Source organism: Mixophyes fleayi, chromosome 7 (genome assembly GCF_038048845.1).
Source record: "Mixophyes fleayi isolate aMixFle1 chromosome 7, aMixFle1.hap1, whole genome shotgun sequence".
NCBI lineage: Eukaryota > Metazoa > Chordata > Amphibia > Anura > Limnodynastidae > Mixophyes > Mixophyes fleayi.
Window position 1 is genome coordinate 52,210,476 of NC_134408.1, and position 23,128 is coordinate 52,233,603.

Below are 23,128 nucleotides of genomic sequence, written 5' to 3' on the forward strand. Positions count from 1 at the left end.
TTTATTAAAATAAAAGGGAAAAAATACAGAAACAGAAAAAAATAGTCGATTTCAAATTTCTGTTGGGAGAGAATGCAGAAATATGGATCATAGCCCCAATCAGAAATGGTCTCCAGGTAAAATTAACAAAGGAGTTCATGTTGGTTTTAAAATGCCAGCTTCCCTCTCAGCCCTACTTCCTCTAAGGTCACTGAGTATTTTTTTTAATACACCTGGGTGAAGAATAACCAGAAATGCTTTATGTAGGCTATAGGTTTTCTCTTGAACATCACAGAATCATACTAATACCTGCAATCAACAGTTTATATATTTACATAAATATATGCATGAAACAACCTAATAAAATATTGATTATTTAGGCTAATTTTTAATTTCTGTACATTTACTACTAATCTGTTCTATGAGCTTGGTATATTTAATTTATATAGCAACAGCAAATTCTGTAACAATTCAGGACAAACACAGTAATAAACAATACTGGGTAAAACAGACTAAGAGGTAAGAGGGCCCTGCTTGCAAGCTTACAGTCTATGGGTCAATGGGGTTTGGATATATAAGGTTAAATCTACATACTGCATATTGGAGTAGCCAGATTGCAAAGGTAAGAAGTGATTTGTATGCTATGGGATCCAGTCACACAACTGGTCTGGGGTCAGATGGTTGTTGTTTTGTGTGAATTGTGTAAAGGGTGGTAATAGATTAACCTAGTGAGGTTAAGAGGGTCATTGAGGAATATTATAAACTTGCCGGAAGAGGTGGGTTTTTCAGAGAACACTTCAAGGTTTGTATGAGGGAGGGAATTCTACAGAGTGGGTACAGCACGAAAAAAGTCCTGTAAACGGGAATGGACGGGAGGATATAATGAGAGATCTTGTGCAGAATGGAGTTGTTGAGTTGAGAGATATTTTGAGACAAGTGAGTAGATGTATGTTGGTGCAGTTTTGTTGAAGGCCTTTGTAGAAGGATTTTTCCCTCCTTTTGGGTTTCAATCTCCTTAATATTCTGGCAAATGTATGTATGACCATTTAATACCGTTATATATATGACTATTACCGTCAACCAACTCCTCGCAAAAGGTATTTCTAAATTAACCCAAGAAATATCATTCTTATATTCCCTTATATTGACAGACTTCAAGAATAACCACAACAAGATATAAATTCATTTAAAGTGTGTTGTATTATATTATAGAACAATAAACAGCGCAACGATATTGTACACAAAATATAGATTTTGTGCCATATAGAACACTTATTGCCTGTAATATACTTATATGTAATTGTTTGTGTGTTTTGACTAACTATTGTCTAAAGGTGTGTGTGTGTGTTTGTGTGTGTGTGTGTGTGTGCATTGTGTAGTGAAGGGGGAGGGGAGAATCCATAGATACACTCACTCCATTCATCTCACTCAAAGTCCATAATGAAACTTCTTCTTACAATGTAGTCACCATCCAAAATGGCTGACTTGCCATGCTTTGTTACAAACACATGTTGACTCACAAGGCCTCACTTACTAACAATGTGAAGTCAGTACAGACTCATTACTCATTACAAGCCGTATTAGCCAGTCCACCACAAATGGCTCTCTATTCAGCAGTTAACACACAATGTCCACTGGCCAATTTTAACACATGGTATTCCAACCACATACTACATCCATCCGCACTACTTTCCCTATAAACCAACACAGCCAACAAATCAATCTGATCACTTCCTGAAACCAACACAAAACCACATAGGACTATGTATAACACCAATACAAAATGTTATATTTAACGATCTGATCACTTCCTAATCCATCACTTTCTATGCATGTACATTAAACTACATAAAACAAACTCACTTCCTGAAACCAACACAAAACCACAAAGAGCCATGTATAACACAAATGCTTCCATGACCAAAGCTTAATCAATACAGAACCATGTATAACACAAATGCTTCCATGACCAAAGCTTAACCAATACAGAACCATGTATAACACAAATGGTTCCATGACCAAAGCCTAACCAATACAGAACCATGTATAACACAAATGCTTCCATGACCAAAGCCTAACCAATACAGAACCATGTATAACACAAATACTTCCATGACCAACAAGGTATGCATTTATGTAACTTTGTCCATCATTTACCATCTGTAATCAAACTTTCATTCTCACTTAAAGTTTCATATCACTTACAACAAATAATCATTCATTCTCATGTCCTCCATTCAACAACACATTACAACATGCTCACACTCACCTTTTATGCCATGCACACTGCAATCAAACTCCATACTAGTTAGGGCCTAAGGCCTGCTCATCTAGGAGCAGCAGGCAGCATGTTCCCTCTGTCCGAGCACCAAAACTATTGTGGGCGGAGTCTAGAACCTGGCTACAGTCTTTCATATGTTAATTACTGACCAAATGCAGAAAACCTGATTATCATGTATTTACAAGCATGCTTGCAATGGGGGAGGATTTTCATGTGCACAATCACCTTTCAATTCAATTGTGGCTGAATCTGTTATAGGTTATAAAATGAAACATAAATATTAGATTATTTATGTACTCTTCATCAGCTTTGTATGTTAATAAGATAATTTTATATTGGATTCTGTAAAAAACAGGCAGCCAATGTAGAGTCTGACAGAGTGACTCAACAGGGGAAAATTGATTTGCAAGAAAAATCAGTCTGCAACTGCATGCAAAATAGATTGTAAGGGTTTGAGTCTGTTTAGGTGAAGACCAGTAAGAAGGGAATTGTAATACTCAATGCAGGAGATGATGAGTGCATGAATTTAAGCTTTTGCAGTGTCTTGTTTTTTAGATGTTAGTGACATGATTGAGATACAGAGTCGATATGGAGAACAAAGGATAGTTGTGAGTCAAGGATAACACCTAAGCAGCGAGCTTCTGTGGTGGGATTAATGGTCATCTTGGCAACAGAAATAGAAATGTGAGGTAGGTAACATCTATTGGTGAGTGGGAATATTATTATCTCTGTTTTTGAAAGATTGAGTTGAGTTGGTGAGAGGACGTCCAAGATGAAATGGCAGAATGACAGTCAGTAACACGGGACAACACAGATGGAGAGAGATCAGTAAAGGATAGATACATTTTTTATAATCTGCATAGAGATGATACTGAAATCCAAAGGAGCTTATTAGTTTCCCAAGAGAAGTGATATAGACAGAGAACAGCAGAGGACCTAGCACTGAGCCTTGTGGGACTCTTACTGATAAAAAGAGTGGAGTAGAGGTGGTTCCAGAGAGATTAACACTGAAAGAGTTATTAGATAGGTAGGATGAGAACCAGGATTGCACAGTGTCTTGAAGACCTAGGGATTGTAGTGTTTGTATGAGAAGAGAGTGGTCAACAGTGTTGGAAGCAGCAGAGAGATCCAGGAGAATTTGAAGAGAGTTTTGGCTTTTAGTTTTAGCTGTAATCAAATAATTCTGCCTCTGTGGAGGCTGAGAACGAAAGCTTGACTGAAAATAATCCAATAGGTTGTTTGCAGAAAGGAAGCATGTGAATCGAGTGTAGGCAAGTCTCTCAAGAAACTTGGAGGGGCATGGGAGCTGAGAGATGGGACGGTAATTTGAGAGAGAGTTTGGGTCAGAATTTAGTTTTTTCAGAATAGAAGTAATAACTGTCCAACTTGTATAAGGATGGGAAGATACCAATGGAGAGAGAGAGAGATTACAGATTTTAATTAGAGGTGGAATTAGCACAGGACACAGATCCACCAATTTGTGAGGGTATAGAATCAAAAGGACAGGAGGAAGAGTAAGAAGATAAGAAGAGAGTAAATACTTCATCTTCATTTGTGTCAGAGGGTTCTAAGAAGAAATTGAGACAATTGCTTGTCAAGGAAGATGATACCATTTGTAATCTGATGTTATCAATCTTATCCTTGAAGTAGGAAGCTAGATCCTGGGCACTGATAGTAGTCGGAGGGTTTGGGCTGGGAGGGTTGAGAAGAGATTTAAATGTGTTAAACAGGCATTTGGGGTTTGAAGCCTTAGTATAGATTAGAGATTGATAGTATGTTTGTTTTACAGTGTTCAGAGCATTTCGATAGTTCTGGTAGATAGCAGTATATGGGAAGAAATCATTAGAGGTACAAGATTTCCGAAAGTGACGTGGACAATGTAATTTGATGTTAAGTATGAATATCCTCTGGAGCCACTTGATCAAGGGTTGTTGCAAGGTTATGGTGAAAATGAGGTACTGTAATATCAGGGGAGGAGAATGGTAAAAGCCACAAAGTTAAGGGAGTTTAATGAAATGCCTAATTGCAGTATTGCATGTAGTTAGAGAAGTAGTGCAGGGATATGATGCAGCAGATCTAGATTATTCCTGGAAGTTTTCAGATGTTGTCCAATGTTTGTTCAACGGTGTTAGTTAACTGTGCATTTCCAAACACTTTGAGCCTGATTCATTAAGGAAAGTTAAGCAAAAAATTGAGTAAGTTTTCTTACTCAAGTTTTCTGGACAACCATGTTGCAATGCAAGGTGTGGAAATGTGTTTATTATTTTGCACATAAGGAAAATATTGTCTGTTTTATCATGTAGCAAACAAATACTTGATAGCTTATTTATACACTGAAGTATAAAATTGACCTAGGACATCCCCTACCCGAAATATAAATCTGCCATCACATTTTAAATTTACCTCCCCCTTCAATACAATATGGTTTTTCCTTACTTATTTATTTTTGCTTAACTTTCCTTAATGAATCAGGCCTTTTGTGACAGAAACCCACTTAGGGCCTGATTCATTAGCAATCTTATCTTGTGCGGAAGTTGCGACTAGTATTTTAAAAATAACGTGGAGATAAGAAAGTAGCAATTCAACAATGAATGGAAGTCAAGATATGAACAAAGATGAATCCCTACTTAAGTCACTTCTGCAACGGATAAAAATACACAACATGAAGATAAAAACAACTACAGAATTTAAGATGTTCTTAACTCAGATTACGAACAGTTCCTTACCTAAAGATAAATCCGTATTACGAAATGAGAAAAGTGGGAGGGGCAAAGGGTTTGTTTAGAACTATTACAACACAATCTGGAGTGTATTGTGTAGAATTGTTGTTATCTAATTATTTGCATTAGCATTTATATAATTATATTACCATGGACAAATGCATTTAAACTGTTATTGTTATTATTAATAGCAAACACACACACCGGTCAGGGAAGGGCTAGAGTGCTTTCATTACAGAGTAGGGAGGGTGATGGAAAGGCTGACATCTTCCTAGGGATTCAGGATATGATTCAGGAGTTGAATGGAGGCATTGAGCTGGAATTGTCTCCAAAAGTGTTTAATTCTGGGACACTCTCACATACAATGTGCAGAGGAAGCCCCAGATGAGCCACATTTCAAACATACATCAGTTTCAGACAATCTCATGACGTGTCGATGTTGAGGTGACAAATAATCTCAATGAAAAAAGTTGAGGATCATCTCTCTATACAAACTAGCTGAAATTATTGAGCAGAAGTGGTATAATGTTTTGAGAACACATTCAAGGGAAAAATCTGGAGAATTTTTGAGCCAATAAGAGAAGCCTGATGCAACTACAGTGTGGTCAAATGGGGTGTGCAGGAGTTTGTAATATAGGGAAATCGCCCCTGGGTATATAAGGGCTTAGAAAATACAGTGTGAAGATCATTAGAGATTATTAGACCAATCATGTGGGGATAATAAATTAGATACTATAGTAGCATAATGTTAAGCCTGAAGAGGGGCGAATCTATGTGTACCTGGTAATTCATATTTTCAAAAATAAAAAGAAAGGTAAGCTCTGCACCAGAGAAAAAAGGTAGAAAAATAGACTGTCCTCTTGTCAATTTATATATAACGGTAAATAAATCAAATCCAAAAGAGGGGGTGCTGCACTCTAATAATTAGTTAGAAATAAACCCTTTGGGAAAGCCTATTCCAAAAGGAGAAAGAAAAGAAAATGTGCGCACTCCAGTCTATAAATGGGTAATGAAGTTATATAAACTTAACTTTTATTGCACAATATAAAAAATACACACTCCTAGTCAATTGAAAACGTGAAATATTAAAAACATGTGGAAAATAAAATAAATTATTGTGGGTGTAGGACCACCTACATAGAATCCAATATGCTTTAAAATGTAAGTGCACCCGACACTGGGAACTTCAATTGGTCAATTAAATCTGTGATGACTGCAAGGTTTTACAATCGCACAATGACGTCCTTGCAGATTTACATAGAAATAAATGTAAATCCGGCTGGGTTGCTTTAACCCGATAACGTGACCATAAGATATAGTTACAATTAGGGAGAGAAGTCACATACGTTACAAAACATAGGACTCCCAAATTAGGGACTAGTGTTCTCAATGTAAATTATCAGAATGTAAAGCCTATAAGTTATGCCATTTGCAGGTTCATGACCTAGCCCAGTTTGCATAAATAGAGATTGCAGTATGGAATCAAATATAAAACACACCAGTGTCAGAATGTGTATTAATTTGTTATCAGTGTTAAAACATAAATTGGACTTTATTGTACCATATACCAGAGCTGTCTTATCTCCCATCCGCTGATCGAGCTCATGTTATAATTGCGCGTGTCACAACACTGCTCTAATATCCCCTCATTTGCAGATTTGCAGCAAAAGACTTGATCATAGGAACATTCTATCCACTGATTATAATAATATATATCCCTTAGTAATGAGAGGTCTTATGCTCTTAAATCACTATAATGCAGGCGGGGAGAGAGTGTTGATTAATGGAATCGTAACGCTGACACCATGTACCAGAGCTGTCTTATCTGCTGATCGAGCTGATACTATAATTTCTACGAATCTCAACACTGCTCTAATATCTCCTCATTTTTAAAATATAGCAAAAGACCTGGTCCTAGGGACATTCTATACCCGCAAAGTAATAAAATATATCCTTCAGTAATAGGAGGTAATACTGCCCATAAATGGCTCTATTGCAGGTGGGGAGAGAATGTTGATCACTGGTATTGTGACGCTGTCAGTTATCCAGGTAGGCATTAGTAGGGGATTATCTATTATTTCCGGAGACAGTTCAACTTTACGTGTTTCAACGTTTTTCAACAGTGCCGCCCCCGTAAGTATTGCATGGGCTTGGATTACAGTGGGAGGTCCTATTATTATATGAAGATGCCATTATGCATATTCACATTGTGAGTCCATTCACAGAAGGGGACCAGATCCTCTGAAAATTGTTGAAAAACGTTGAAAAACAATAAAAATTATTAAAACTATATATACTTGATACATTTATATTGTTATTATATTGTGCACAGTTTTGATGGCATTACAATATATATGTTTTAATTTGTATTTTTCATTATTATTATTATCTTTAATTTATAAGGCGCCACAAAAATGTCCGCAGTGCAGTACATGGCATATACAGAAAACAGTGACCCATGACACAACATGATACAGAAAGAACAAAAAATGAAGAACAAAAAATGCAAAATCACAAGCAAAAACACATACACACAGGAAACATGGTAATGCAAATCAAATTATATCTGGGACAATGTGTGAAAGTGATGGTAGAAATCAGCGAGAAGTAGGCCGAAGCTTACGAAAACAGGGCTCGGGAAGCAGGCTAAGAGGTACAGAGGGTGATGAAATAGAAGAAGGACCACACAAGAAAAGAGGGCCCTGCTCCTGAGAGTTTACATCCTAAAGGAAAGGGGGAGACAGAAATAGGGTGGGACTAACTGGGGGAGAGAGCCGGGACAAGGGAGTTAGGAGAAGGACTGATAGACTTTAATAAAGAAGTGAGTCTTAAGGGCACGCTTGAAGCCTTTGAGAGTAAATGCTAACCTGATGGAAAGTGGAAGATCGTTCCACAGCTGGGGAGCAGCCCGGGCAAAGTCCTGAAGATGGGAGTGAGAAGAGGTGAACAGTGAAGTAGTGAGGCGGCAGTCACAGGCAGAGCGGAGGGGGCGGCTAGAAGTGTAGGTAGAGATGAGATTGGAGATGTAGGGAGGGGATAAATGATTAAGAGCTTTAAAGGTGAGGGCGAGGAGTTTAAATTTAATTCTGTAGGCCATGGGGAGCCAATGTAGTGACCAGGGCCTGATCAACCACTAGGCTGACCAGGCTGCAGCCTGGGGCGCTGGGTCCCGGGGGGCGCTGCCCTGTGGGTATTTTTTTTTTTTTTTTTTTTTTAAAAAATAAAAAATTAAATTTTTTTTTTTTAAATTTTTTTTTTTTTCTTCATTCATTTTTTTTTCGGGGGGGGGTCGCCGCAGGGGGGGGGTGGAGGGCTCGACAATCAAAAGCAATGGTGGTCAGTGGTTAGCAACACACAGCCAATCGCCAGGCTGCCTGTTGCTGTGCAGCAGACAGGAAGCAGGACGTCTTCACTTCCTATCTGCTGATCTGAGGAGAGGAGCGACGCTGGCACAACTACAGGTAATTGAAGGGGGGAACTGCCCTGCATATCTATAGGGGGGGGGGAACTGCTCTGCATATCTATAGGGAGGGGGGGGGAACTGCCCTGCATATCTATAGGGAGGGGGGGGGAACTGCCCTGCATATCTATAGGGAGGGGGGGAACTGCCCTGCATATCTATAGGGAGGGGGGGAACTGCCCTGTATATCTATAGGGAGGGGGGGGACTGCCCTGCATATCTATAGGGAGGGGGGGAACTGCCCTGCATATCTATAGGGAGGGGGGAACTGCCCTGCATATCTATAGGGAGGGGGGGAACTGCCCTGCATATCTATAGGGAGGGGGGGGGAACTGCCCTGCATATCTATAGGGAGGGGTAACTGCCCTGCATATCTAATATCTATAGGAAGGGGGGGGAACTACCCTGCATATCTATAGGGAGGGGGGGAACTACCCTGCATATCTATAGGGAGGGGGGGAACTACACTGCATATCTATAGAGAGGGGGGGAACTACCCTGCATATCTATAGGGAGGGGGGGAACTGCCCTGCATATCTATAGGGAGGGGGGGGGAACTGCCCTGCATATCTATAGGGAGGGGGGGGGGAACTGCCCTGCATATCTATAGGGAGGGGGGGAACTGCCCTGCATATCTTTAGGGGGGGGGGGAACTGCCCTGCATATCTATAGGGAGGGGGGGAACTACCCTGCATATCTATAGAGAGGGGGGGGGAACTACCCTGCATATCTATAGGGAGGGGGGGGACTACCCTGCATATCTATAGGGAGGGAGAGGGGGGACTGTCATGCATATTTATAGGGAGGGAGAGGGGGACTGTCATACAAATCTATAGGGTGGGAGGGGGGGGCTGCCATGAAAATCTATAGGGAGGGAGAGAGGTTGATATGTATGAAGGAGGGCAGAGGAGGGGGGCTGATATATGTGACTGGGGGAGTTTTGATGTGACGGGGGGGGATAGCTAGCTAGCAGAGTGGAGGTAAGGAAAATAGCTGCAAGGGGGATGGATGCAGGGTGGGAGGTAAAGAAAATGGCTGCAGCAGGGGTTAAGGAAAATGGCTGTGGGGGGGGGGGTTGTGGTTAAGGAAAATGGCTGCAGGGGGTATTTAAAAAATACAGCAGCTTTGGCGGGCAGAATCTCATGATTGTGTGGTGGTCACATGGGTGGTCTCAGCAATCACTAGAATACTAAATATTAGTGAGATGGGGCTGGTAGAGGTTTGTATTTGATTGACAACAAATATTCAGATATTGCTTATATATGCCTGTCCAATGGGGTACTTTTAGCTGCCCATAATGGAGTGTTTTGTTTAAACTAAAGGGCCTAATCATTCAGGGTTTGCATTATAATACATTTTTGCATTTTCAAAACAGGACGCCAACTTTCCAGAAGCCAGCGAGAGGATAACAAAGTTGCAAGAGAGAAGAGCAAGAACAAGTAAGAGACAATGGCACAATCTGTCTAAATTTGAATGCTGGAGAATACACCTGAACATTCATATTCAGGAGTGTTCCTATACACCTATATATTCGGAGGAGGGGGGGGGGGGCGCTGCGGCCATATTAGCCTAGGGCGCCCAGAACCCTTAATCAGGCCCTGGTAGTGACTGTTGGAGGAAGACAGCAGAGATAGAGCAGCGGGAGAGAAAAATGAGGTGGGCAGCAACATTGAGGATAGACTTAAGAGGGTTAAGGTAAGAGTCAGGTAGGCCAGAGAGAAGGAGGTTACAGTAGTTGAGTCGAGAGATTACTAGCGAGTGAACAAGGGTTTTCGTAGCGTCCACGGTGAGAAAGGGGCATATCTTGGATATATTTTGTAGGTGGAAGTAGCAGGATTTTGAGAGGGACAGAATGTGAGGTTTGAAGGAGAGGGAAGAATCAAGGATGACCCCAGGGCATCGGACTTGAGGGACAGAAGTGAGGGTAGTGTTATTAACAGAAATAGAGAGGGGGAAGGGGGAGGTGGGAGAGTCCTGGAAGGTGAAAAGACGATAAGTTCAGTCTTGGAAATATTGAGTTTAAGGAAGCGTTGGGACATTTAAGATGAGATGGCCGAGAGACAGCAGGAGACATGAGACTGAAGGGAAGGGGAGAGGTCAGGGGATGAAAGATAAACTTGGGTATCATCAGCATAGAAGTGGTACTGTAGGCCAAAGGAGCGAATGAGGACACCAAGGGAGGAGGTGTAGAGGGAGAAAAGCAGGGGGCCAAGAAAAGAACCTTGAGGAATGCCAACAGGTAAGGGGGAGATGTAGAGTCATGTGTAGAGACTGAGAAGGAGCGGTTGGTAAGGTAAGAGGAAAACCAGGAGAGGACAGTGTTACAGAGGCCTATAGATTTGAGAGTTTGCAAAAGGAGTGCGTAGTCAACGGTATCGAAAACAGCAGAGAGGTCAAGAAGGATAAGAAGGGGAGTAGTGTCTTTTGGATTTAGCTAGGAGAAGGTTATTAGTGACCTTAGTGAGGGCAGTGTCAGTGGAGTGGAGGGGGCGAAAACTGGATTGGAGCAGGTCAGTGAGTGAGAAGAGAGAAAGTAGGTGAGATCGTTGTAGACAACCCATTCAAGGAGTTTGGAGGCAATAGGAAGAAGCGAAATAGGGCGGTAATTAGAAAGAGAGGTGGGATTATGGCACGGGGCTTGAGTATGGGGGAGACAAGAGTATGTTAAAAAGAAAAGGGGATGACTCCAGAGGAGAGAGATAGGTTGAGGAGGTAGGCAAGATGGGAGCAGGCTTCTTGAAAGAGGGCGCGGAGGAGGTGGGAAGGGATTGGGTCCAGTGGGCAAGTGGAGGGGGGTGAAGAAGAGAGAAGGTTATGCAGATACCGGAGTGAAGCATGTGAAGGAGGGTGAGCTAGCAAGAGGGAAGGGGAGAAAGGAGATAGCAGCCGCAGAGGAGGGTGGGAAGGGGGACAGAGTGGGCAGGGAGGGGGGAAGGGGGCAAGAAGGAACTACTGGAGATGTCATGGCGTATAGACTCAATCTTGGATGTGAAGTGGGTAGCAAAGTCGACAGCAGAGAGCGTGGGGGGAGGGGAGAGGAGGGAGTTAAAGGTGGCAAAAAGCTGACGGTTGTTGGAGGATTGGGAAGAAATGAGAGCTTTAAAGAAGGATTGTTTAGAGAGCGATAGGGCAGAACTGTAGAAGGCAAGTATAAACTTGAAGTGAAGAAAGTCAGCATGAGTGTGTGACTTTCTCCAGAGCCGTTCTGCACTGCGGGAGCATTTTTTAAGATAGCGGGTAAGTTTTGAGTGCCACAGTTGCGGCGGGGACCGTCGAAGCTTGATGGTGACAGCCGGGGCGACAGAGTCAAGTGCAGTGGTAAGAGTGCGATTATAAAAGGAGACAGCCTCATCGGGGCAAGAAAGAGTAGTGATGGGGGAGAGGAGCAAGTCCAGGGAGGAGGAGAAAGTGGTAGGATCAACTGTGTCCAGATTACGCCTGGTAAGAGTAACCTTGGGGGATGGGGACGGTGAGAGGGGTGGAGAGATGCTAAAAGAGAGAAGATGGTGGTCCGAGAGTGGAAAAGGTGAATTAAAGAGGTCAGAGACAGTACCGAGGTGTGAAAAAGCCAGATCAAGGGAGTAGCCACTGCAGTGGGAGGTAGAGGATGTCCATTCAGAGAGACCAAGTAGGGAGGAGAGGGAGAGAAGTTTGGAGGCAGCAGGGTCTGAGGGATTGTCTATAGGGATATTAAAGTACCCCAAGATGACTGAGGGAAGGTCAGAAGAGAGAAAATGAGGTAGCCAGGTGGCAAAGTGATCAAGGAACAGACTGAAGCTTAGAGAAGAGCAGTGAAGGGGACAAGAGGGAAAGGGTGTGAGTGGGTAAAAGGAGGAGAGAAGTAAAGATGGTTGAGAGGGCAGCGAGTCAGATCAGGGGCACATAGGCACAGAAAAGAAGAGAGGAGTGAAATAGGGAGGGGGATGGAAAGGGAGAGGGGGGAGTAAGGGGGAGGATGAAAATGGAAAGGTTGGACAAGGGAGGCAGGGGGATAGAGGGAGAGGACAGAAGTGAGAGAGGAGCAAATCATGCTAAAGCTAGAGGGTGTAGAATAGACAGTTGAAAGTAATGCATAAATCAAGGATGGCAAGGACTTCCAAGTGAAGTGAGGAAATGGTAAGAACAGGAAAGGTGAGTAAAGCAAGAGAGTGCAGTGGTAAAAAGTGAGAAAAGATGTAAAGTATGAGCCAGGGAATAGGAAGCAATAGGGACAGTAGAGATAACGGATGGGTGTGTTTAGAAAAACAGTTAGATGACACAGTGACATAAGGCATGTTTTGAAGACAATTGTATAACATAAGGCATAATACAAGGTTCAGTGAGCTGGTTATGTAAGTCCACAGAACAAAAGGGAGCAAGTTAAAAGTGCAAGCTAAGTGGAACAACAGCGCGGTTAGAGGTGGGAATGAAAGCATCATAAATGGAATCCACAAGTCATGTTAAAACTGCAGCCAGCCGGGGCGTGGCTTGGACGCCATAGTGCGAGGACGCAGTTTTTTAAGGCTCCTGTGATTGCCTTATATTTTAGCAAATTCTGGGCTCATTACCTCCCCAAGACAGCACTGAGTGACGGATTGGTGGCCCCCCAACTGTCTGGGGTCGAATGTGATATCCGCAGCTCGTCTGGAGACACAGCTTTGTGGGCTGCAGCTTGTGGCCTATGCTGCCACCTAGACCTCCATCACAGTGGCATTTCCTGCACAGCCCAGCGGTCCCTCGAGTACCCCATACACTTACCTGCGCTCCGAAGATGTCTCCATGAGTGCTGGGAGGGGCTCCTTCCATCTGTGATGTACCTTCTGGACGGGTCTGGTGCTGGAAGAAGTGGCCTGGAAATCTGTGCCCCTGCAGCTGCTGCTCTGCATTGTAGTCTGGGAGGCTTGCTGAGTCCTGCAGTAGTCCTGGTACCAGCCTGTCTGCTGGCCCTGCTGACTGTCTCCCCGTAGCGTGACCTGGTTCACAGCAGTGAGTAACTGAATAAAAGTTGGGTCGGGACAATCTGATTGTGCAGATCAGCTCTTTCCCTTCACAAGTTACGGAACGCTGCCATCTAGTGGTCTTGAGATGCTACTGCAGTCTTTAAACTTGAGTTTAACCCTGCAATATTATACACTGGCCTGACGTGCACTGCCACCTGCTGGCCTCCGATATTCTAATAAATTTTGCACCCATTGTAGCCTGAATTATCTATTTTAACACCCTGTAGCTGGTCTGTGCTGCATCAAGAGTCTACTTAAGGCAAGGCTTATACTTGGCCTAGAAGTTGATCAATCATGCAATAATGCATCTGACCTAAAATGTAACTATAGCTGCCACCCGCATGCATCTCTCTCCCCTCCGCTAGGTGAAGTCGCTCTACGCTACACGCTACCAATGTGTTGATTATATTTCATTGTCTTCTCCTAGAGTGGGCTATCCAAGCATAACTGTCTGAGAGCTGTTATCATTTTGCTGGAACATTGACGTAAACATGCCTCCTAAAAAGAACAAACCAGCTAATCCAGCAAAACCATTACCTTTCTTTAAACCTCAGAAGCTGACTGCCTCCTCTCTTTCCCCTAAAGAAGCTGACAGGCGTGGCGATTCACTACCCACAGTCAGAACGGCGTCACCGGTATCACAGCCACCTGGTGAGGCCTCAGCTTCCATTGACCCAGAAGCTCCGACCACCTTCCAAATGATGCAACACCTACTCTCTACCTTTAAAACAGACATACTTGCTGAAATGCATTCCTCTATCAACGCACTTCGGAAGGAAGTAGTAGAGATTGGGAAAAGGACGGGCCATCTGGAGACCAATATGGACGGGATGGTGGCCTCTCATAATGATCTGATAACTTCGCATGAACAACTCAAAGCTGAGGTGTCTAGTTTGAGAGATAAACTTGCTGATTCGGAGGATAGATCCCGTCGGAACAACGTTAAAATACGGGGCATTCCGGAGCAAGTTTCCAATGCGGATCTCCTGTCTTACACCACAGAGCTGTTTCGGAAGCTCCTGCCAACAGCTTCCACTCAGGATTTACTTATTGATCGAATACATAGATTACCTAAAGCCAGAAATGTATCAGATACTCTGCCTAGAGATACCCTTATGCGCATTCACTTCTTCCATGTAAAGGAGCAGATTTTGAGAGCAGTGAGAGAAGCAGAGGACTCAGACATTCTGCAAGGTTTACAGCTGTTTCCTGACTTTTCACAAGCTACAATAACCAAACGCCGCTCGTTTTAGACTGTTACTAAAATACTTAGAGACAATGACATTCCCTATAGATGGGGTTTCCCAGTTAAACTCCTTGTCCATAGAAACAACAAGATGCATGTCTTCTCTACAGTGGAAGAAGGATCAAAGACATTGGAGGTCTGGAATATCCAATCACCTCGGCCTGACCCTAATTCCCGGGGCCTTCCCAGTGTCGATATGTCCATATAGGTGAAATTTGGAGTCGGGTTGAGGACATTTTCTATTCACATCATCAATCTTTCTTGTTAGAGCTGAGGACAGCCATCCCTGGGAGTTTGTGATCCTAGGTTTCCGGTCCAGTTCTTCTGGAATTTCTCTTTATGGCTTTGGACATTCTTGCCGGGACACTATATAGTGAGAGTCTCTAAAAAGCCTGATAGCCTTTTCCAATGTTGATATTTGTCTAGCTGGGCCTGCCCAGTGTGTAGGCTCCCTCATGGTTACTCATGTGTTCTATTCTCTGAAACAATAATGTGTGGGTTATAAGTCTCACTATGCGGATGCTTGGGGGGGACTGTTGCTGTTTTTGTCTTTGTTCTTTATCTTGTTCTCCCTCCAGGGTATAGTACCTGCAACAAGTCGTTCTAGCCATCCCTACGGATACAATGGTTAGCTTTGCGCTTGTTTGTGCCTTAAAAATCTATTAGTATTCTAGGGGTTGATGTTTATAAGAGGGAGGGAAAACGTTTTTTTCTGGGGGGGGGTTTGTACTTTGCAGTTAGGGTTATGCCAGTATGGGAAGCACAATATTTAATCTGTTAAGTAATGGAAAGTTAAATATTTTTGTAGTTGGCAGCTTACATCGAATTAATACTCCTACTTTGAGAAGTTGAGCTTTTGGAGGGTATAAACCTAAGATCTCTCACTTCATTCGGGTAATTGGTATGGTTTTTCATATGTTCAGTTATGTCTGTCTTTGTATGCGGGTGGTGGCGCATTGTGGCCCGTGCCATGTGCCCCAAGTTAAGTATTTTGCCGGTGCCCTGTCCTTCCGGCAAATGCTTTGACCCTATGTATAGGGTTATTTTCGTTTCCCCATCCTGTTGGGGGGTTCTTACCCCTTTCCCTTTTCCCCTTTGTCACCTTTCCCTTCCTTTCCTAGCGGAACACAACATCCCCTGTTTCACTCTCCTCACCTTTTGGTTGGCATTGAAACTCCCTAGAAGTATCTCGACTCTAGTAGGTCACCCATATCCCTCAGTACACATCCCCATTGATAATGGTTAAGTTTTTATCTTTAAATGTCAGGGGATTAAATTCTCCAAACAAACGTAGATTAGCTTTGTCCTCTATCTATAAACATAAAGCGGATATAGTAGGTCTGCAGGAAACTCATTTCGCAGCTAGGGCCCCCCCCAGTCTTTAGGAATCACCATTATCCCACATGTTTCACCACTAATGGGCCTCATAAACGATGTGGAGTAACTCTTCTAGTCATCTCCAAATGCACTTTTACATTATCCTCAAAGGTTGAAGACAAGAGTGGCAGATTTTTGATAATTGTTGGTCAACTAGAGGGTAAATGGGTCACCCTAGTATCCCTATATGCCCCGAATTCGAGACAAGTCCCATTCCTGAAGTCGACTTTTGCACTAATAGATAAGATTAAACGGGGTAGCGTGATAATTTTGGGAGATTACAATCTAGTCATAGATCCTAGGCTTGATAGATCGCTCCCTTCTGGACCAATAAATTCCCCAACCCCGGGGAACCCGTCATTAGTGTTTGGGAGACTCCTGGCAGAACATGGTCTGTATGATGTTTGGAGGGTAGCTAATCCTAATGTTCGTGACTACACATACTATTCCTCAGTACACAACACGTACTCACGAATTGATCTCATTCTATCAGATAAATGGTCATTGCAGAATACACATAAGGTGCAGATTCTCCCTATCTCTTGGTCAGACCATGCGCCAGTGGTATGGTCTTGGAAACCCTCGGGACAGCCCCCTCCCCTACGGCCCTGGCGTTTGGCAGCCCACCTACTTTCTTCTCTAGAAGCCAAGTTAGCAATTAAAGAGGCTCTTTTATCATTCATGCAAACAAACGACCCCAAAGAGACCTCTATCTTTACTTACTGGTGTGCCCTCAAAGCTGTAGTGAGAGGTGCAGCTATTCAGGTGGCAGCTAGAATGCGGAAAGCAAATTTTCATAGACAGTCAGAGCTAGAAACCAAGCTTAAACTCCTAGAAACACAACATAAACAACATCCTTCTAGATCTATTGGTGCAGAGATCTCCCATGTTAAATCTGAACTGCATAAGTTACTCCTGACCCGCACTTCATTAGCATTGTCTAGACTACGCCAAAAATTCTATGTGGCAGGTAATAGAGCGGGCAGGTTATTAGCAAGAAAATTGAGGGGTCTCCAGGCCCGTAACAGAATTAAAAGCATTGTAAACTCTACAGGGTCTAAATGCTCTAACCCTCGTGATATAGCAAATACTTTCGCTTCATTTTATTCAAATTTATATAACCTCCAATTAGACCCCGCTACACACCACCCATCTGAATATGATATATCCTCCTTTTTGGAAGGTCTCCCACTCCCTTCTATAGACCCATCTATTCGGAAAAAGCTCAATGTTCAGTGGTCCCAGGAGGAAATTAGACAGGCAATCAAGTATCTCCCCAAAGATAAGGCGCCCGGACCATATGGTTACACTAACTTTTTTACCACCTTCCATGAAGATTTAGTGCCCATTTTGGAGCAACTATTTAATGCAGGTACAGCAGTAGGGAAATTTCCTCCTGAAATGCTGGAATCCCATATAATTGTAATTCCCAAGCCGGGTAAGGACCCTACAGATTGTAAAAATTATAGGCCTATAGCCCTACTGAATTCGGACATTAAGATCTTTGCGAAACTCATCGCTAACAGGCTCTCCCCGGTTATCCCCATGTTGATCTATCCAGACCAGGTGGGGTTTGTCAGCGGCAGACAAGCCCCAGACAACTCAAGGCGTATTTTTCACATTATAGAGCAGACCCACTTGAAGGGGGATGCACTGCTCTTGCTTTCATTGGACGCTGAAAAAGCGTTCGACAGACTCCACTGGATGTATATGACAAAGGTTTTGGAGCGTATGGGGCTGGCCGGGGAGATCCTGAGTTCTATCCTGGCGCTGTATGTCAAACCATCGGCATGAGTATTTAGCGATGGGTTTTTGTCCGATAATTTTCCAATCTCTAATGGCACCCGTCAAGGTTGCCCTTTGTCTCCTCTCATATACCTCATGGCTATTGAACCACTGGCCGCTAAAATGAGAATTGATCAGTAGTGTGTGGGAGTTGTTGTGGAAGAAGAAGCCCACAAGTTATGCTTATTTGCAGATGATGTCCTATTATTCGTTGCCAGCCCGGAGACCTCGCTACCTGCCATCCATACACTTCTAGCCCAATTTAGCGCAGCCTCTCTGTATAAATTGAATACTTCCAAAACGCAGGCTCTTCCCATTAACATTCCTCAGGAGAGATTACAGAAGTTGAAAGACAAATATCCCTATATATGGAAATCCACAGAAATTTCGTACTTAGGTATTCAGGTTACCCCACATCTTGATAGTTTGATAGATAAGAATTTCTCTTTATTACTTGACCAACTCCAGTCCTTAACTACTTCATGGATGTGCTATGAGGTCTCTTGGCTGGGGAGAATATCGGCATTTAAAATGATGCTCCTCCCAAAGATGATGTACTTGTTCCGGATGCTCCCATTCCATCTCCCACAGCGCCTGTTAAATAAACTAGTCAAGGTTATGAGGACATATGTGTGGAAGGCTAGGCTGCCTCGGATGGCCTTGCAGCGTATGGTTAGGAGGAAAGCACAGGGGGGTTGGCCCTCCCCGACCTGGGAAAATACCATGATGCTTGTTTACTCTCTCAGATGCGTGATTGGTTCCTCCTAGGATGTGGGAAGCCATGGGTGGGCCTGGAAAAGGCTCGTAATCCTGATTTCCCTTTAGTTGATCTAGTTTGGGCTCCTCGGGAATGGAGACCGCAAGCCCATAACCTGCCCGCTCTCACCAGGGACGCCTTGATAGTCTGGGACCGATTGTGTGAAGGCCCTGAGGGTTTTGCTTGACCCACGGAAAATGTCTCAATACAAGCAGCATCAAAACAGATTCCTGACTTAAACCTGTCGGGATGGGTATCTAGGGGGATTATGACTTTAGGCCAATTGTTTAATTCAGGTACACTCTCCTCCTTTTCTCAGTTGAGTGAACAATATCATTTGCTGAAGAGCGACTTTTATAAATTTCTTCAGCTTAGACACTGGCTGTCAGAGCCCTCATTCAGAGGTATAGTCATAGGTTCCCCCCCGGCTATATATCAGGTAAAACTTGACAAAGAGTAACAACAAAGCTAGCATAACTACCTGGTATAATATTTTAACTTCGCAAGTCGTTATCACCAAATCAAAAATTCAACTCCAATGGGAGGTAGATCTCCAGGTAGTATTCACGGAGGAGGAATGGGAACGTATTTTTCGAAACTCTTTCACAATGTCTAAATGCCTTAATCATACTGAAATGTTGGTGAAGCTTCTGAATAGATTGTACGTGACCCCTGAGAAACTGCACAAAATTTGGCCCTCAGTACCCCCGACATGTTGGCGTAATTGCACTGAGAGAGGGGATATATTCCATATCTTTTGGGCATGCCCAGTCCTACAACCCCTGTGGTTAGAGGTTTTCCAGTTGTTGGTAAAGGTTTTTAGATATCCTACATCTCCTTCCCCAGAGCTTGCTTTGTTGCATCATTATCCCCCCTCCGTTCCCTCCTGGGACAGTTACGTGATGGGTCAAGTGCTCATTGCAACCAGAGCTGCTATAGCTCAGGCCTGGAAACAACTGTCTCCCCCGTCTTTGGCTAAGGTGATATCTAAAGTGAACTTCAGCTTTGAGATGGAGACCCTAGGAGTTCCGTATTCTACGGCAGCTACTTCCCCATTAGTGAAATGGCGTAGCTGGCATTATTACGTCACAGACGGAGGTGGGGCCCCATCTCAGTCCCCCCATAGGCTGGATATCTCCCACTCAGTGTCTCCTGCCTTGATTTAAGAAATATCTGCTTTTGGGCCTAGGTACAAGGATGGAATGGACTAGTCTCCGTATTGTAAAGTTAAAGTGACTTATGTTTAGAGTGCCAATCTTTAGTTTTATTTGTCAACTGACTATAATTATATTTAAATACTACAAAGTGATACATGTCTAGATTGCTGGTGTTTTATGACATATTGTTGTGTTTCGTCCCCACTATGTACCCCTTTCCCCTTTATGTCCTACCCTTTCCCTATTTCTTTTTTTTTTGTATCCTTTGCAATTATCTTAGGAAATTCAATAAACTTTATTTCAGTTAAAAAAAAAAAACTGCAGCCAGCCAAAATAAGTGTGAGAAACAGAATAGCGGAGAGTGTCCAGGCAGTTGACAATAAAGGTGGTGAAGGAAATCAGAGCTCACAGCTGAATGTGGAATGTTGTCCTCATGTTGCAGTGTTTGTAGGTAAAAGGTTCCCCTACTGTTCATCTCTTGTAGATCTCTTAACTATACTAACTAAATTAGTTAATACACTTGTAAAAATCCTCACTTAGAAGAATCCTCAGTAGCTACATTCATAGATGGATTCATTATATCCGAATATAAGTGTTAATTCATGTTGATCACTTTGAACACATTTTTTGCACATTAATGTTTATATGAGCAATAAACAGCGCTAGGTTATTCCACAATAGATTATTTTGATTCACTTTTTCACAATTGGTATATATTGGATTTGGTTGTATCTGGCTGCAGTGGGTAGTGAAGCGCTTGTTTGTAAATCTTTCTTTGTTCATTCATCTTCGGTAATGCCAGAATTCAATAGCTCTCTTGTCGAGAATCTATGTAACAATTTATAGAGGAGAGTAGGGTCTGCAGGAGTAGCAATATAAAATTGTTCATAATAGGAATGAAGGGCTGAGATAATACCATTTGTCATAGATCTGGAGCAATGGATAGGGTTCTTAATACTAAAGAACAAACTATGCTGTGCATGTGGTTTTTCATTGTTGTAAAAAATTTGCCCGCCTTATTACCCCATTGATAAAATCTGCTTTTTTAATAATCTAATAGGAGTTGGGCATTAGATATTAAAAAGCTTCCCAATAACTGTGTTTCAAAATTATATACAATTATAGACAGCGAGAGTCTCATCCGTAGAGTGAGATATGTAGTTAGTAAAAGCAATGGTCATGGCCATGTGTTAATAATTATATTTTTTCAAGATATTTCCACTTCTTTTTGGCCAAGTATGAAATTATATGACATCTCAAGACCCCTTTAGCAGTGTCCCAAAATAAAATATAATCATGCCAGTAGGATAAGTTATCATCAGTATAATCTGACCATTCCAGCCAAAGGTCTGGAAATCACAAAAGTCATAGGATTGCAAAAGATAGGAGGTAAATTTCCATGAAAATTGTCCAGGGATATAAGTACGAGTTGTAAAGGTAACAGGTATGAAGGGTATGGTCTAAAATCCGAATACTATTGATAATAGAATATAATCTCACTAAGAAATAATCTTTCCAAGAAATGGTACGGTGGACAGGGGAATGAAACATGTAAGTCTTGTTAGTGGGGTTGTTAAGTCTCCATGGGTCAGAGTGTGTTTTTTGTTTTAAATGAATAATATGCTCCCATTGTGAACCAGCAGAGTGAGAAGTCGCCTTCAATAATGAGATTTGGGGTGTCTTGTTGCAGTAAAAAGGCAGAGAGAGTATAAAAATCACGATTTTCTGATTTTTCAGGAAAGTTAATTGCATCATATTAATTGTCACATCCAAAATAATGAACCTGCCATCATGGTCAACGAATCAGTATCATATTGAGATTTCTTCAAAAAGATAGTCGCCACACCCCGTTTTCTTTGTAAGTATGATCACAATGCATTTGTTCATCCTCTAATCACATAAAGTAATGCCCTGTGCGATTGACTAAAGCGCTTCCAAAAAAAATGCTACATCAGGTTTAAGAGATTTGAGGTGAGTGGAAACCCTACACCTTTTCAACTGGCTGTTCAATCCCGCCACATTCCACAAAGTGAAGCGGAGTGTAGGAGGAGATGAAGAGGTGTGAGGTGTGTGAGTGCTGAAAATTTAAGATGGCACCTTCCTACTTAGAAAATAAGGGAAGAAGAGAGTTACATTTATATATAACAAAATTTGTAACCTACAATATGTGTGCTGTGCAGAAAGATCACTAAACAGAAGAATGCTGGAATATTTTAAAACAATGCACAACAGTAAAATCGACAATTTCCACTTAAAGGTAATAGTCACACTAGCAATCCTTAAATGCCGATGCAACATCCCAAAAAATGTGAAGCTTACAAACTAAATGGATATATAAATTCAAACCTCTAACAACAAATGTTTTAAATATAGACATAGACATTTTAAGTTTCTACTGTCAAGAAACCCTATTCCAACACCAACCGAAACCACTGCCATTTTTTTTATGTCCAGCTTTTTTTATTTTATTTCTATGATAATCATGTTTTTTCGCCACAATCACCACAACTTTATCTCTATTCCCACTGATTTTTATTCTATCTCTATATTTTCAATTTTTCGGAGCTCATACTTTTTTTTTTTTTTTTTAGAAAACTATGTCACTACCATTACTATACTGTTAATATTTGTATTTATACACTCTTTTATTGACCCTCTTTTATGAAGATTTCCATTTAATTATTCATTCATCTTTCTTTCATTAAATGTCTCAATATTCCCTTCCCATCATTGCCACAACATTATTATTTATTTATTTATTTATTTTTTACTCCAGTTAGGTATTTCCCAGCTACACATGCTCATTTACCTTAGATGTACATGCACCCCCCTCAGCCATCAGTGACAGATGAGATGTGCATGCATAAAGGTCCCTATCATCATCATAATTTATTTATATAGCGCCACTAATTTTGCAGCGCTGCACAGAGAACTCACTCACATCATTCCCTGCCCCATTGGGGCTTACAGTCTAAATTCCCTAACACACACACACACATACACATACACGCACACACAGACAGACAGACAGACAGACTAGCAGACAATTAACCTACCAGTATGTTTTTGGAGTGTGGGAGGAAACCAGAGCACCCAGAGGAAACCCATGCAAACACGGGGAGAACATACAAACTCCTCACCGATAAGGCCATGGTTGGAAATTGAACGCATGACCCCAGTGCTGTAAGGCAGACATGCTAACCACTTAGCCACTATGCTGCTATCATGTAATGTAATGTAATTCCCACGTGTTCCCATATAATACTCACAAATAAAAGATGTGGCATCCTGATCTGCCACCATTTTGACATCAGAAGCCACCATTTTAGGTACCAAAACATTTTGAAAGTCTACCTACTAAACAAAGCAAAAATGGCTAGAACTTTG